This window comes from Schistocerca serialis, chromosome 4, assembly GCF_023864345.2.
Source record: "Schistocerca serialis cubense isolate TAMUIC-IGC-003099 chromosome 4, iqSchSeri2.2, whole genome shotgun sequence".
Lineage (NCBI taxonomy): Eukaryota > Metazoa > Arthropoda > Insecta > Orthoptera > Acrididae > Schistocerca > Schistocerca serialis.
The window spans coordinates 965,044,115-965,061,510 of NC_064641.1; positions in this window are offsets into that span (position 1 = coordinate 965,044,115).

The window sequence follows — 17,396 nt, forward strand, 5'->3', positions numbered from 1 at the left end:
TAATAACTCTTATTCAGAACTCCTTTTTACAATAGTTACAGTGATTTATTTCTGATACCTATGTACAGTCAGCTCTTGAGGTACTGCCTACTTCGTTACCAGCCATTAAATTGCTTCTTCTTACTTTCGCTGTTATACACAAGTTCCTCATTATACATTCTTCGTTTTTCCCTCAGAAGTCCAACAACCATGTCGGAGTATCCCACCACCGTGACTCTTGACCTCCCTGTAACAACGTCATCAGCCTCACTGTGTTTGCTCCATGGCGGCCGGCTAATTGCTGCATCAACGAAAGTCCGCTTCGGTTGCTGGCTCGGTGTTTGAATTGTGTGCACAAATAAAAACCAAATACTTGCACAGTATTTATGCACATAACTAAGAAATCCTAACCCGCAACTCAATTTTATCATTTAATTAGAATTTGTGCTAAGCCAGGAGTGATAGATGGCGCATGCAACAGACCACTTGTCGACTGTTACACCACATATCCCCCCTGTAGCCCCAGCCTTCACAAATCCTTTGACATTAACTATATACAAAATTATAATATTTATATAACCTTAAACTCTGCCTTGCATAGACTATCTTGATTACTTGCCGCATGTCCGTGTATTATTTCCCATGTGGTATTTCTTACCTTTACCATACCTACTTTATATATAAAGTCTATTTATTCATTATTTGTTTCATTAATCATTCTTACAGCACAATGTCTATCATATTATTGTCTCAAATTCTAAGTCATTATAGCGTCATTAACTAGAGTTCTTAATTATTAATCACACAGTTTCCTTTTCCTTACACACCTTTTCTCATCATAACAATTACACACACATGTGAACTTTGCTCTACTTCTGAATATGAAAATTTTGTCATAATTACTTCAACCTTAAGTTGTGGTACCAGAGGTTATACTTTACATTCTTCTTTGTTCCTAGTTTGTTCAGCTCATTTTAATACACCTATGATTATTAAACACACTTTAGTAACCAGTCAACTTATAACAATACATTGTACTCATTATTAATTTTACTAATTTTACTACTGGTTTTCATAGCTTAATTGTTCTACACAAAGGTTGCTTTGTATTAATTGCTGTAGAGATTGAGGAATAGGTACAGTTATTTAAAATATTTCTGCTAACGAGATATATTATATCATCATTATTACTGTAAATCATCTTTCACAGCTAATATGGAGGCTAATTTGCCTGTCAGTTAATGCAATTCATCTATTAATATATTCATGGTGGTGGATAATCATTCTACACCTGGCATTATATCCCTAACAGATGAAGAGCACTGCCCTTCTGGGTCCTGATAGCATCGCATTTAATAATGGAGAGCCTGCCTCTTGGGTCAGGTTACATCTCCTTAAATATATCTATATGTAGGTATCTCTCTTTTCTCTCTTTTGAGGTAAGACCCTTCCATTCTACAATATTCCTAATACATAATAACCGAAACTGCCAACCTTGTAAGACTATGTTTCCTAAACCACGTTTCCCCCTTATTTATAATTTATCTACATATATCCCTTCATCTCTATACTTAAACATTCCTGTACCTGCCTCCATGTTTAAATAACATTAGCCTCAAGCTCTTTTCCTTTAATTTTTAATTATGGTTGTTACCAGTCAACTACGTAATGATGTCTAAGTATCTACTCTCCTGATACTCCTCCCATTAAGGAGACATCATTACGTGTATTATTAACAGTGTGCACAAGCTTGATCATGTAAATCCTATATCCCCAAGTAATAAATAAAAATACACAGAGAGACATACCCACTTCCTCAGTCAGTAAAGAACTTAGAAAAATAATAAAAAAAAACTATGTATCCATGTTTACTATGAATAGCAATTGTCTTCTTTAATGAATGACTTTACATGTTCCAATTTGTATAATCCTATATCTTTACCTGTTGCATGATCTATATGTTCCACATTGTATAATCTATATCTTTACCTGTTGCATGATCTATTAGGTATACTGCCTTTGAAAAAGGTATGTTTAATATCTCGTATGGTCCTTGGAATCATAAAAAGAATTTCTCCTTAGAACCAGTTAAAGCTGAACGATGTGGGTGAGATCTTGGTAGTACTTTATCACCCACTTTAAATGCAGATGTAGGTCGACACTTATTAACTTTTTTAAGTCTATTGTCTGCACTTGGTAATAACCTCTACATGATTTCTTCATTAATAAGACATTGTCTGTTTAATGTATGTTGTGGCCATGGGAAACATTTTAGTAATGGTTCTCCTACAAATGTCCCCTGTAAAACTTCAGTGGGTACTAAACCCATTGATATGTGTGGCAATTCATTAAGTACTGTTTCTAATTCCTGTAATCGTAATGCCCATTTAGTATGTTTATCGTAACAATACATTTGAAAGTATTGCCCTAGTTCCTTCATAACTCTTCCTGCTGGATTGTATTCTGGATGGTACCTTGAAATTTTTATGTTTAATTGACTCCCACACTATGAAATTTCACAATGTTTTACTAATAAACTGTGGGCCATTATTTGATGATAAATGTTTTGGTTTTACCACATTGACGAAGTATTTCTGCAACAAAGCTGCCTTTGTAGGATAAAGTTTCACACACTTAGACCAACAGTCCAATGCTACTAAAATGTATTTTACACTTCCTCTACTAGCTGGTAATGGACCATAAAAGTCTAGTGCCACTATGTCCAATAAGCCCTTAGGTATTACAGGAAATAACTTACATTGGTGTATCCATTTACCATCTTTTGCTTCCTGGCATAACTCACAACTTCTAATTACCACTGTTACCTTCCTTGACATATTTTTAAAATAATAAAACCAATTTAAATGTCTGAAACACGTTTGAACTCCAAAATGTGCATACCCCTTGTGTATGTACCATATTAGAGCTTTTACTACAGTGTGAGGGATGCATAATCTCCAATCATTTGTTTGTATTCTGTTTCTCCAAAATAATACATCCTGAGTCCATAATCAATGTTCCTTAGATGTTGTTGGTACTATATCAACTTCCAAAGGTCTTACTATTGGACCAAAATAATCATCTTTATATATATCTGATTTGAACCTACCCTGTAAGCTATTCTCTGTTATTTGCTGACCTTATAAAATAAACTGTAAAAGTAGATCTTGGTCCTTCTGTTCAATCTTCTATTTGCATACCTAATGGCAATCTTGACTAAACATCTGGAATAATATTGCATTGTCCTTTGACATAGTGTATTGACATATCGTACTCCTGAAGAAACAGTGCCCAGCGCATCAATCTACTGTTGAGCTGCTTACTCACCATTCGAAATTGCAAAGCCTGATGGTCTGTGTATACATGAAAGTGTGTTCTGCCCAAAAGGTAATGAAATTTATGGATTGCCCAAACCAAAGGAAGTAACTCTTTTTCAGTCATACTATAGTTGATTTCATGTTTATTTAATGCACGACTCTCGAAAGGCAATGTGTAATGTGTCCCATTTGTGTTGTTGAAATCACCTTGAAACAACTCTGCACCCAACCCGTACTCAGATGCATCCGTTGACAAACAAAATTCTAAATCTGAATGAGAATGATGCAGTATTTCAGACGTCAATATTGATTGTTTGATATCTTGGAAAGCCTGTTCCTGATTGTTTCTCCATATCCATGCCGTTCTAGCCTTTAGTAATCATAACAAGTGTGGATTATTCATCGATTGTCCCTTTATGAAGCATCTATAAAAGCCTACTAGTCCTAAAAATGACTTTAGCTGTTTTGAATTCTTCAGTGATGGACATTCTGTTACCACTTTTAATCTATCTGGATTCAGCGAAATTCCATTTGGTTCTACAATATGTCCAAGAAACGTTACAGATCGTTTCACAAATGACGATTTTGATAGTTTTATCATTATTTCTCTCTGCAGTAATGTATCTAAAATACTATGTAATAAACACACATGCTCTTTCCAGGAAGCTGATGCTAACATTAAATCATCAACATACACTACTATTTGTTTCAATAATTCTGGGCACAAGGCTTTATCTAATGCCCTAATGAAAACAGCTACACTAATATTGAGTCCAAAAGGTAATACTTTGAAGTGATAACTTCATCCATTGAATAAGAAAGCTGTGTATTTATGTGCATGTTTCAATAACGGTATTTGCCAGTATCCTTTATTAATAATGTATTGTTAAGAAAATGTAAACACACTGCATGTTTATACAACCAGTCGGCCCCTAAAAAAATTGTATCATCAGATTTCTTGTGACTGAAAATGTGTGATGAAATGTGTAGGATAAAATAGTACAGCATAGCCTTGTTTCTTCTGTTACTACCTTACTTTTCTTTCCATCTATTCCTAGTAAGTGGTCTCCTGTAACTGGTAATACTAGACATTTAATGTGTTTTCTCAATTCTGTGAAAACTTCTAGTGATATTATACTGACATCACCGAATAAGTCCAGCGCAAATGAAATTGCATAACTTTCCACATAGTCTTGTACTGTCAGTAATACAGTTGTGTGTGTAGAGGTATTTTTAATTTGTTCCATTAATAAATCATCCTTAATACCATTGTGTTCTAAAAAATTTACACAACAATGAACATCAGTTGGGTCTGAAGCACTTACTTCACGTTCTGCGAAGCGACCCTCTGCCCATAACGTACCTCGTTTTCTGAATTTGTGGTCTGTTGATAGTAATCATTATCATTTCTTTGACCCTTAAAGCCCTTGGATCATTGAACCCATTGTTGTGATCTATTGTTATTACTACTTCTCTCTCCTGACCTATGATTTGAATTAGATGAAGCATTATATCCATTCGGTAGCTGCTGTATTGTATTTTGTATGTTAGAAGTGTGTTGTCTAGTATTATATATATATCTATTTGCTCTGTCTGTTTGCTCTTTATCAAACATATCCAGGTGTTTTAATACTGTCAACAATTGTGTTAATGTTTCCCAACCTTTATGAAAAACTTCTTTTTGTATCTGTACTGACAAACGTGTTAACAATACATCAGCCAGTTGATCCTCAGGTATAGGATTATCTAAGTATCTTCTTTTCATTAAATGATTTTGCACATAAGCTTTCAATGTTCCCTTATGCCTCTTATAGAATGGTGGATTCAGAAGGTACTTTCGTAACTGATCTTGAGCTCTCTTTGACCAAAACCTTTCCTTAAATTTATTTCCAAAGTCTAACCATGAAGTAAATTCTTCCATGTGTGTTATTCCCCAATCATGAGCTTCATATTCCATATATTCCATTACAAAATCGATCTTACATGCAAATGTCCAGGTATCAGGAAATGAACTAGAGAAAGCCTTTAAAAACACAATTGGATGGGTCTTACCATTAGATTTAAAGTATGGAAAATGTTTCACTAAATTATTGTTATGCTCAATAAAGTGACATTCTTGGTTTAATTTAGACATTTTTAACTGTTCTAGTTCATTTATCTTATCATTAACGTTTATCAATACTTGATTCTCTACCTCGTTTTGTAGCTGTGTAAAATCAGGTAACTGGGACATAACATTGGTCATTAATGATGTTATTTTACTTTGCATTACAGCAGTTGCTGTAGAGATAGTATACACCTTATCCACAATGTCAACCTTAAAAGTACCCCATATGTTTGTTAAGGTCATTACTGGTTTTTGGATATCTGTAAGCAACTCAGTTCTAATCATATCTAGGTTAGAACTGTTTTCCGTATCCCACTCTCCCAGGTTTTGATTGATTTCTGTTTTATACTTACCTAAATTAGTATAAAGCTTATTATTATTTTCATTAATTTGTTGAGTAATGTAATCTTGAATGTCAGTTTTAAAAGATTCAAGATTTTTCATATTTGCTTCTATTTGGTCATTAAGTCTTTTATCCAAATGTTGTTTTAAGTCATTTAAAGTCTTAGCCTGTTGTCAAATTTCTTGTTTTGTTCATCTGCAAAGTCAGTGAAAGCTTGTTTCTGTTCCTAATTTAAATTCTGAGCCTGTGTGTTTGTAAAGTTTGTGAAAGTTCTGATCAAATAATTGTTGCATTTGTTGTAATAGCTGCTCGATATTTGAACTCATATTGCGACTTAATATTGGCATGTAATAGTAATATTATACTAATAATACAAATACATAATGGAATGGACAGTGTCTTGAAAGGAGGATATAAGATGAATATCAACAAAAGCAAAACAAGGATAATGGAATGTAGTCGAATTAAGTCGGGTGATGCTGAGGGAATTAGATTAGGAAATGAGACACTTAAAGTAGTAAAGGAGTTTCGCTATTTAGGGAGTAAAATAACTGATGATGGTCGAAGTAGAGAGGATATAAAATGTATACTGGCAATGGCAAGGAAAGCATTTCTCAAGAAGAGAAATTTGTTAACATAGAGTATAGATTTAGGTGTCAGGAAGCCGCTTCTGAAAGTATTTGTATGGAGTGTAGCCATGTATGGAAGAGAGACATGGACGATAACTAGTTTGGACAAGAAGAGAATAGAAGCTTTCGAAATGTGGTGCTACAGAAGAATGCTGAAGATAAGGTGGGTAGATCACGTAACTAATGAGGAGGTATTGAATAGGATTGGGAAGAAGAGAAGTTTGTGGCACAACTTGACTAGAAGAAGGGATCGGTTGGTAGGACATGTTTTGAGGCATCAAGGGATCACCAATTTAGCATTGGAGGGCAGTGTGGAGGGTAAAAATCGTAGAGGGAGACCAAGAGATGAATGCACTAAGCAGATTCAGAAGGATGTAGGTTGCAGTAGGTACTGGGAGATGAAGAAGCTTGCACAGGATAGAGTAGCATGGAGAGCTGCATCAAACCAGTCTCAGGACTGAAGACAACAACAACAACAATACACAGTACAGAAATCACTGCCTATCATTATATCTTTTTCTTTTTCTCTCTGTTTTCTAATAAACATTACTGTATTGAAATCACTTTTTATTCCAAATATCACTGATCACATTATAGTAGTTAATTATATTTAAACAGTTGTAGCTCACCAAATGTGAATTGTAGTGGTTGGCTTGTTGGCTAGCATCGTCTGCTGGTGTGTCTCGGCTGTAGCACAGCTGGCGTTGTCTGCTCTGATGTAATTAACTTCTTTGGTGATATAGCTGTAACTCGTAGCATCGCTCACTTGTTGATTGTTCTTGCTGCCTGACTACTTCTCGTAATAACTCTTATTCAGAACTGCTTTTCTACAATAGTTACAGCAATTTATTTCCGATACCTATGTACAGTCTGCTCTTGAGGTATCATCTACTGCGTTACCACCCATTAAATTGCTTCTTCCTACTTTCGCTGTTATACACAAAGTTCCTCATAATACATTCTTCATTATTTTCCTCCGAAGTCCAACAACTGTGTCGGAGTATCCTGCTGCCGCGACTCTGGACCTCCAGCGAGTAACGTCATCAGCCTCACTGCGTTTGCTCCATAGCGGCCCACTACTTGCCGCATCAACGAAAGTCCGCGCCAGTTGCTGGCTCAGTGTTTGAATTATCTGCACATATAAAAACCAAATACTGCCACAGTGTTTATGCACATAACTAAGAAATCCTGACACGCAACTGAATTTTATCATTTAATTAGAATTTGTGCTAGGCCAGGGGTGATAGATGGCGCATGCAACAGACCACTTGTCATCTGTTACACCACAGGCTGTTGCAGCAACTTACCCTATAGTACTCATCCCACTTGCTGACATCACAGGAGACATTTGGTTCTTAATAGATATCCTTTTTATCCAGCCACCTGTCCATTACTCTATAGAATGATTCAGCTCTCTGAAGGAATTTTGTAGCTTATTGCCCATATCTAATGGTCAGTAAGCTGAGCATTTGAGGTAGGGTTGCCAGCTGGCCTTAGTGTTACATTCAATTGCATATTTTGTCCCAAAAGCTGGACTACCACTTTAAATAGAACTGACCAGTTGTGTATTTTCACTTTTTGATCAACAATTACTTTGAGGGGATACTAACATTAGCTGCAATAAGCTATTAAAATAATTCAGTAGCTAATGGTGAAAATTTGTGCCAGACTGTGACTCAAAGCCCGATTTCCTGCTTCACATAAGTGTTTGCCTTAGCTGTTTCAGCTATCTGAACACTCTCTCTATCTGACCCAAATTCACAACTTCAAGCACGCTAACTGATAACATCCTCACTGCATGTGCACGATTGGGTTCAAACCTCTAGTGGGAATATGAAAATTGCTGCAAACATATCTTGTATGTGGGATAGGTTTAGAGTTTGGATCAAATGAAGGGTGTGCTCAGGTAGCCAGAATGTTTTAGGTGACTGCTCATGTAAAGCAGGAAATCTGGTTTTAAATCCTAGTCCACCACAAATTTTTAGCTTTCACCAGTGAATTGTTTCAATATCCAATTGATGCTGATATTGGTATCTTCCTCCAAAAATTGATAATTACAGTCACTGTATCGAGAACAAAAGTATGTTCTGCTGGGCATGTCTGATGGAACATGCCACACATATGTAATAAGTAGTCAGATTTGTGATATCAACATGCAACATGTTTAAAGGGGAAAAAAATTGAACAGCCTTGTAATTAGGCAGCTATAGTATCAACTAAGTGGTCTGTCTTCCAAACTCTTTAGCCTTTTTCCTAAGCTATTCATATGTCAAAATACTTGTTCCTTATTAAAGAAAATAAACAATTATCTATCCTACAGAGACAGAAAACTTATACCCAATAACTTTGGTTACTTTAAATGAGAAATGGATACTGAAGTATAGCTTCTTATATTTTTGTAAATCTAATTAAACATATTTTAAGAAGAACTTTAGTTTTCTTGGAAATCAGGTTCCGGAATTTTTTACAGAATAATTTTAAAGTACAGGACAGTGTTGTATTAGTTGATTTCAGTTTGTGTTTTTTTGTGAAATGAGTACAGACTTTAGATGTTGATAATAAGTCTGGGAATTGCATAGTAATATTCTGCCACTTTCAATAGTGCTTAATGAAAATGAAGCTGCAGATTGAAAGAAGCTGTCGTTTTAGTGTGTCAGTATCTTTTTACATGCAGTTGTCTATTCTTTTTTTTCATTAAACTCATGAAATTTTTTCACTGAGCAAAGAAGTTGCCAGTACAGTGTTTAATGTTCTCTGCTTGAGAATGTGCCGAGTTCTTGACAGTTGTACCCAGGTTGGTTCATCAGCTAATGTCATTAGCTGTACTGCACTTTAAAAATATAGGGGTTCATAAAAATTCTTTGTTAGTGAAGACCATAAATATAATTTTTGATACGTAGTTCATAATAAATGAGCTGTCTTCAGATAACAAAATTTTTAGTGTTAATCAATAATTGATTGAATACATTGTCATAAATTACAGCTGTATGCATTATACAACCTTACAACGTTTTTTGATCCTAATTTGTTTGCTATTTGATATTAAAATTGTATTAGTTATCAGTAAAAAATTATATTTATGATCTTTACTAATGGATTTTCTCTGAATGCACAGATTTCATTAAATGCAGATCACTCATCTCCAGTTCGACTGTCTGTGGCAGCATGGTTTCTTTCTTCCATTACCTGGACCTAGCTGTGAATGCACTGCGGCAGATCATGGGTAAGAAAGCTATGCAGAAACGTACTGTACTGAAACTTCCACCAGGCAGCATACAATGTAACTATTCCAAGCATCAGAAAAGGTCTTAATTTTGAATGAAAGGTGGAAATAATGGCAAAACCTTGGTATATTCTGGAATTTGATAATTTACACATTCACTGCCAAGCCCATGATAATCCAAACACAGTCATGCACAAACCCTTTCATTCATGTTAGCAAGTTTATGGTAGCATATTTCCCAAAACCTGAACAGCTACTAAGCACAGATTGTACTTAAATGAAAATGCTTGCCATACTATTATGTTTATCGACATCTAATATACTCAAGTTTTCAGTCAATGAACTGCTCAATATGCCACGTAGAATTACTGCCTTTTTTTCATACACAAAATTACATTCATTGCCATGCAGCTGGACTGCTGTGTCATATTCAGACACAGTGGAGTTATTGATAACAAAACACAATAAGGGCATTAACATAAACTAGTTAAAACTTTGGATAAAGTGTTACTGCCAACTGTTTGAAAGATGTTGCAATGCTTGACATCTAAAAACATAGCAAATTTGTACTCTACACCATTCACAACTGTAGGTACATAATTAACATAAATAAAGGCGAAGAGGGTCCAGGACAGGATGCATTTCTCTCCCAGACACTAATCCACTGGTATTACTAAATGAGTAACCTGGTTCATGATACCCAGCACCAGTTGCATGTTGCCTATGTAATGGCTTCCAGGACCAATGAAATTTGAGTTTCAAAATTTCATAAATATCTTTCAATTTCAGCCAGTAATTAAATTCCTGCTATGGTCTACTCATTAGGAGGTATAATCTTAGGTCAAATGTTGAATGGTAACTGTTGGAATCTGGCACCTCATACAAATACCTGGGTGTAATCCCTCACAGGGATATGAAAAGGAAAGATCACGTAGGCTCAGTTGTGGGTAAAGGTGGTAGACTACAGAATACTGGGGAAGTACAGTCAGTCTATAGAGGAGATAGCTTACAAATCACTTGTGTGAACAGTTCTAGAATATTGTTAAAGTGTGTGAGACCCTTACCAAATAAGTCTAGCAGGGCATATTGAACGTATACAGATCAGGGCAGTATGAATGGTCAGAGGTTGTAATCCACTGAGGGAACTGACCTGGAACCCTCTTGAAGATCGACACAATTGATTCTGAGAAAGTCTGCTGACAAAGTTTAAAGAACCAGCTTTATATTATGACTTTGCAAATGTACTGTAGTCCTCTCTGTATTCCTCACATAGGGATCATGTGGATAAGATAAGAATAATTACTGCATGCACAGAGGTGTTGCAAAAGTAGGTGTGTACCCACACAAACACAGTTAGAAATCCGAAACTAACAGAGTCTGAACTCAAGTTTATTTTTTATTTGTTTCACATATAACAGGTTGTCAGATAAGAGAATACATAAAAGAGAATCAATAACAAAGAGTAAAAAGGTAGGTATGAGAATCACAGTTGATGGCTCTCTTCTCTGTGACTCCCGTGCGAACTGTGGAGAACAATCTCTGTGGTTGGCACGAATTTTACGAGTCAGCTGCGATCGACGTGTGCGGTAGTCACCACATGAGACCCCTTGGTGAGAGTGAAGTTCAGATGTTCCTCTCTGTAGCGGGCAGGGAAGTGCACTTGTCTGCCTGAATGCGTGGTGCATCAAGGCTGCTGCTTTACTGACTGCGGAGGTAGCGGAGTGGGGTTCTGCATCGTTGTCTTGTGCTGATCGCTGTGCGATGCTGACATTGCCAGAGTGTCTTGAAGTATATAAGCAGGTTTCACTATACTTGTTTCCCATTCAGTACTATGTTTAGGGTGTGTGCATCTCTGCATATCACGCGATGAGGTCCAGTGTATGGCGGGTGTAGTGGTGGTTTGACGCCATCTGTTCGTAACAATACATGCGTGCAAGTTTTTAAATCGTTGTGCATGAATGACACCGGGGCTCCATGTCTGGACTCTTTCGCAGGTTTGATTTCCTTGATCATTTCTCTCAATCCTTGTAAATATTCTGACTGGACATCTGCATTCGGTACCCCTGAGTCGTCAGCAAACTCTCCAGGCAGACATATTGTTTCTCCGTAGACAAACTCCGCCAGGGAGGCATCCATATCAGGTTTAAAGATTGTCCTAAGATCTAACAGTACAATGGGTAATGCTTCCATCCATTTAGTACCGTGGCAAATGAGGGCTGCTTTTAAGGTACAGTGCCATTTTTCTACCATTCCGTTGCTTGCCGAATGGTAGGTGGTGTTGTGGTGATGGCAGTATTCCCAGAATCTTGCTAACTGAGCAAATAGTTCCGATTCCAACTGTCATCCTCTATCAGTTGTTGTGTGGAGTGGGTAGCTGATTCTCGATATCCAGGTTGACATGAATGCCGTTGTCAGAGTTTCCACCAAGATGTTATCGGTAGGTATTGCTTCCGGCCTGCATGTATACCTGTCAATGATTGTTAGCAGGTAGTGATTACCACCTGATGGTGGAAGAGGTCCAATGACATCCAGATGAATGTGCAAGAAGCATGCCTTGACATCTGGGAACTGTCCAATTGGAGGGCGCATGTGTCTGCTCACTTTGAATAGCTGACAGCGTGGGCAAGATCTAGTCCAGTTACGGCAATTGGGGTCTATTCCTGGCTATACAAATCTTTCGGACACCAGTCTGGTAGTTTCTCGAACACTGGGGTGAAATAGGCCGTGGAGACAATCAAACACTCTTCTGCGATGTGTGATTGGAACGTAAGGGCGTGATCGATCATGTTGTACGTCACAATGTAGTCGTATATATTCCCAGGCACATCGACTAGCTGTAACTTCAATGCCGTGTTGTCGTCACTCAACAGGGTGTTTAGCTCATCATCTTCCTGCTGGGCTTGTGCTAGTTTGGCCACAGTTACAGACTGTGTTATACTGGATACCTGTGACAAACAATCAGCTACCATGTTAGTTAAACCTGCGATGTGCCGTAAGCCTGTGGTGAATTGGCTTATGAACTCCAATTGAGAATACTGCCTTGGGGAGTATTTGTCACTGTTCTTGTTGAATGTGTAAGTCAAGGGCTTATGATCGGTAAAAATTACTTGTGGTCTGAAATGTTTGATCACTAAATATACAGCCAAAAATTTTCTATCGTAAGCACTCCAGCGTTGTTGTGCTGGTGACAACTTGTGCGAATAGTATGCTAGAGGTTGCCATGTGCCATCCACCAATTGTTGCAGGGCTGCACCAACACCAAACTGGTTAGTGCCACCACCAGTGCCAAAGGTGCTTCTAGTTTATTGTGTGCCAGCAGTGCGGCCTGACCCAGGCTTTGATGTGTCACTTCGAATGCTGCATCAGATTCCTCATTCCATTGCATGGTTGCATTGCTGCGAACCTTTGGGCCAGCTAATAAAGAGTTTAATGGTGCCTGCTGTTCAGCTGTCTGTGGTAGATGCCTTCTGTAAAAGTTTAACATGCCTAGGTATCTTCTTAATTCTTTGACCATAATAGGCTTGGGAATGTGTAGAATAGCCTCAGCTTTTCCGGGTAAGGGTGCTGAACCTGTAGCGGATATGCGATGACCTAGAAATTCCACTTCAGGTTGGCAAAACAGGCATTTCACTGTATTTAACACTATTCCAAACTTCTCTAAGCATAGGTGTACTTCTTTTAAATGCTGCTTGTGCTGTAAATTGTTTGCAGAATATATGAGAACGTCATCCAGGTAGGCAAAACAGAAGGTCAATCCTCGTAATACAGAATCCAGAAAACGTTGCCATGTCTGTGCAGCATTTCCCAGACCAAACGTCATGAAATTACTTTCAAACAATACAAAGGGTGTTGTTATGGCAGTGTTTGGTACCCCTTCTGGCGCTACAGGAATTTGTGTATAGCCCTTTGCGCAGTCTAGCACACTAAAGACTGTGGCACCGTGCAGCGCGTGATTGTAGTCCCTTAACAAAGGTACAGGATAACAATCCGGAATAGTTATGGCATTCAGTGCTCTGTAGTCGCCACACGGACGCCAGGCTCCACCTTTTTTTGGTACGAGGTGTAAGGCTGACGCCCATGGACTGGATGACGGGCGTATAATTCCTCCTTTACGCATTAGCTCGAATTCCGCTGTAGCTATAGCGAGGCATTCTGGTGGTAGTGTCCTAGGTTGACATGACACAGTCTGTGATTTTTATGTAGTGTACTGTATCATGCAACACTTTGTGCAGTGCTCCAGGTGGTTTCATTAATTCAGGAAAATCTGCTAGGGACTGCACGGTACTCTGTGTCTGCCGTTTGAACTAACTTAATACTGGTACAGTCTGTGTCACGATAATAACAAGCCATTGATAGGTTGGTGAGACTGTCTATCAAGCAAGCATTGGCGAAGTCTGGCAAAAGTCTGAAGTGTGATAAAAAATCAGCTCCTAGTATTGCTTCTGCGACATCTGCTACTGTGAAATTCCATTTAAAATCTCTAGGGAGTCCCAAGTTCAGATTCTCTTGTTGTAATCCGTATGTTGAAATCTGTGAATTGTTGGCAGTGGATAAGTTAAATGTTGTGCACGGCCGGTAACAATGCAAGGACTTGATAGTATACTGAGATCTGAACCAGTGTTGATTAAAAATTTCCTGCCTGGCGCACCATCTGTTATAAAAAGGCGTCAAGATGCAGGAAGATAGGAGGTAGCATCTACTGCCACTTTCCGCTCCAATTTCTGCATCTACATCTACATCCATACTCCACAAGCCACCTGACGGTGTGTGGCGGAGGGTATCTTAAGTACTTTTATCAGTTCTCCCTTACATTCCAGTCTCATATTGTTCATGGAAAGGAGGATTGTCGGTATGCCTCTGTGTGGGCTCTAATCTCTCTGATTTTATCCTCATGGTCTCTTTGCGAGATATACGTAGGAGGGAGCAATATACTGCTTGACTCTTCAGTGAAGGTATGTTCTCAAAACTTTAACAAAAGCCTGTACCAAGCCACTGAGCGTCTCTCCTGCAGAGTCTTCCACTGGAGTTTATCTATCATCTCTGTAATGCTTTCGCGATTACTAAATGATCCTGTAATGAAGCGCACTGCTCTCCGTTGCATCTTCTCTCTCTCTTCTATCAACCCTATCTGGTACGGATCCCACACTGCTGAGCAGTTTTCAAGCAGTGGGTGAACAAGCATTTGGAGAAAGAACGTGGGCTAATGCATTTACGTGCTTGCTCTCCATACTGACTATGATACCAACAAATGGTCTGTCTGTTCTCGGTTGTAGATTGCAATGCGAAACGACTTCCATGTCGTCATCGGCTACGGCTTCTCTGATTGACAATGATGCCATTCGACATTAGTTTCGAAAGCTGTGTGCATAGGAGATTGACCTTGGCCATTAGTGCATCGTAATCTGCCCAAGACACCATAGTAGGTGCAGCTGCTGCGCTGACAGTTATGTCTACAACACTGACCTGTGTGTTCGGTGTGATCGCTTCCAGTATGCAGTCGGCGAGTTCTGCTACTGTGTCCAGTGACGTCTCATTCTGCGTGCCGATGACTGCTTTTACCTGTGGCGGCAGGTGGGAACTCCACAGGGTATGCAGAATGCTATCTGGAATCATGCCAGGGTCCTCCGTGCTGCGGAGATGGTGCAGGAACAGTAAAGGTTTCCTGTCACCAATTTCTTCTTGCGTCAATACTTGCCGGATTCTATCTTCTTGAGAAATGGCTAAGCAACATATCAGTTCAGTCTTTAACCATTCATATGCATCCTCTGTTGGAGGAGCTGTTATGATATCCTGAACTTCAGTTGTGTAACGATGATCGAGTTGGCTTACTACGAGGGGAAACTTAGTTGTTTCTGCAGTTATTCCCGCGTACATGAAACTCGCTTCCAGCTGTGTGAACCACAGCATAGGGTTGTGTGGCCAAAAGGGTGGTAAGTGAACCGCTAGTCTTGACACTGCTGGCGTGTCCATATCCATATCTGCTGTTTGTTTTGCAGTCGGGGTCACCAATGTTGCGTAAGTAGGTGTGTACCCACGCAAACACAGTTAGAAATTGGAAACTAGTGGAGTGTGAACTCAAGTATCTCTTTTTATTTCTTTCATATATAACAGGTTGTCAAGTAAGAGAATACATAAAAGAGAATCGACAACAAAGAGAAAAAAGGTAGGTTTGAGAATCGCAATCAACAGCTCTCTTCTCTGTGACTCCCATGTGAACTGTGGAGATTAATCTCTGTGGTTGGCGCAAATTTTATGCATCAGCTGCAATCAACGTGTGTGGTAGTCACCACAGAGGCATTCAGTCATTCACTCTTACTGCACTCCATACATGAACTGAAGAGGAAGGAATGCCTAATAACTGGTACAGTGGAAAGTAGCCTCTGTCATGCACCTCGCAGTGATTTGCGGATTGTAGATGTAATGCCTTGAGTAGATGCAATGAGGCACTGTAGCTTGTGATGTGCAACTTACCCAGACTACATTCGTGCAGTATTCCATACTGAGAGTACTTCATGACTTCTGACTTTAACTGTAGGTTCTAACCTTCTCCAAATTTTTTCATGCACATATCTGTCAGATATTTAGATCTTAAAATAGCTAGAAACTTCTGATTGCTTTAGAAATAATTTAAAAATGTGGGAGTTTCATTCCTTAAGGAACTGGAGGTTTGCTGTTTAGTGTCAAATTGCTATTGCTACTTGTCTTGGCTGAGGTTTGTTCTATGGATTATACTAGGACATCTATCATAATATTTTTATCTGCTTGAGCCTTAATACAATGTTACATGGGAATTATATTATCAATTTAAGCTGGATTTTAGCAAACACTTTAGCCACCATATTGCTTGTCTTCTAATCCGATAATATGCCTTTGACAGAAAAGCAGGAATGTAATCTGTTTGTGTCAGGCTTTGTTAACTTCAATCAGCTTTTTGATTATCCATGGCTTTCATTGTATACTGCACAAATTTAGTACAGTTTTTACACAGTCAAGATGACAGGACTCTTATTTTTTTGTTATATCATATGTAAGTTTTTGGTTAAATACATAACATAGTGATTTGAGCACACATTTCTATTGATAGTTGTAAGGATGATTTCAGTCTTATCTGAACCATATTTTATAGGTACAGACAAACATATTATGATTCTTGTCCTTTTGAAACTTTCACATTTTCTCAATCTATGTTATAGCTTGCTCAGTAGTTTATATGATGTATTAAATTAAATTTTTGTTTAAGCTATTGTTGTTGAATTTAGAATATTTCTGTTTACAGTTATTGTGCCTATGGAATAATCACGTGCTGACTCAGAATTATCTAGTGTATCAGTGGACTATTCATACTGAACTCCTTCCTCCTTAGTAGAGTAATAATGTAATTGTTGTGTGCTGACATTATGAAGCTCCCGTGGTACTTTGATGTGTTGACTTGCTGTTTACTGTGATTATGCATATATAGGGTGATTATATTCAAAGTTAAATTTTCAAATCATTGTAGAAATAACACCACTGGTATGAATGACATCAAACTGCAATGGAATATTATCAGAGATGGGGAAATCGTATGGCAGATGAAAAATAAATAGTTACAAAATGTAGCAATAGCACTGCAAGCATCATAATTTAATAGTTTTCAACCACAAAACAGAAATGAATTGTACAACAATGCTTAAGATGTGTGTTTCATATTAAAAAAAACTGTGCTACTCAGTGTATATGGGTGTAAAGGTGTGATACCATTAGTAATGTAAGCCCACCAACCACAACAGGTTCATATCACATTGAATGACAAAATTTG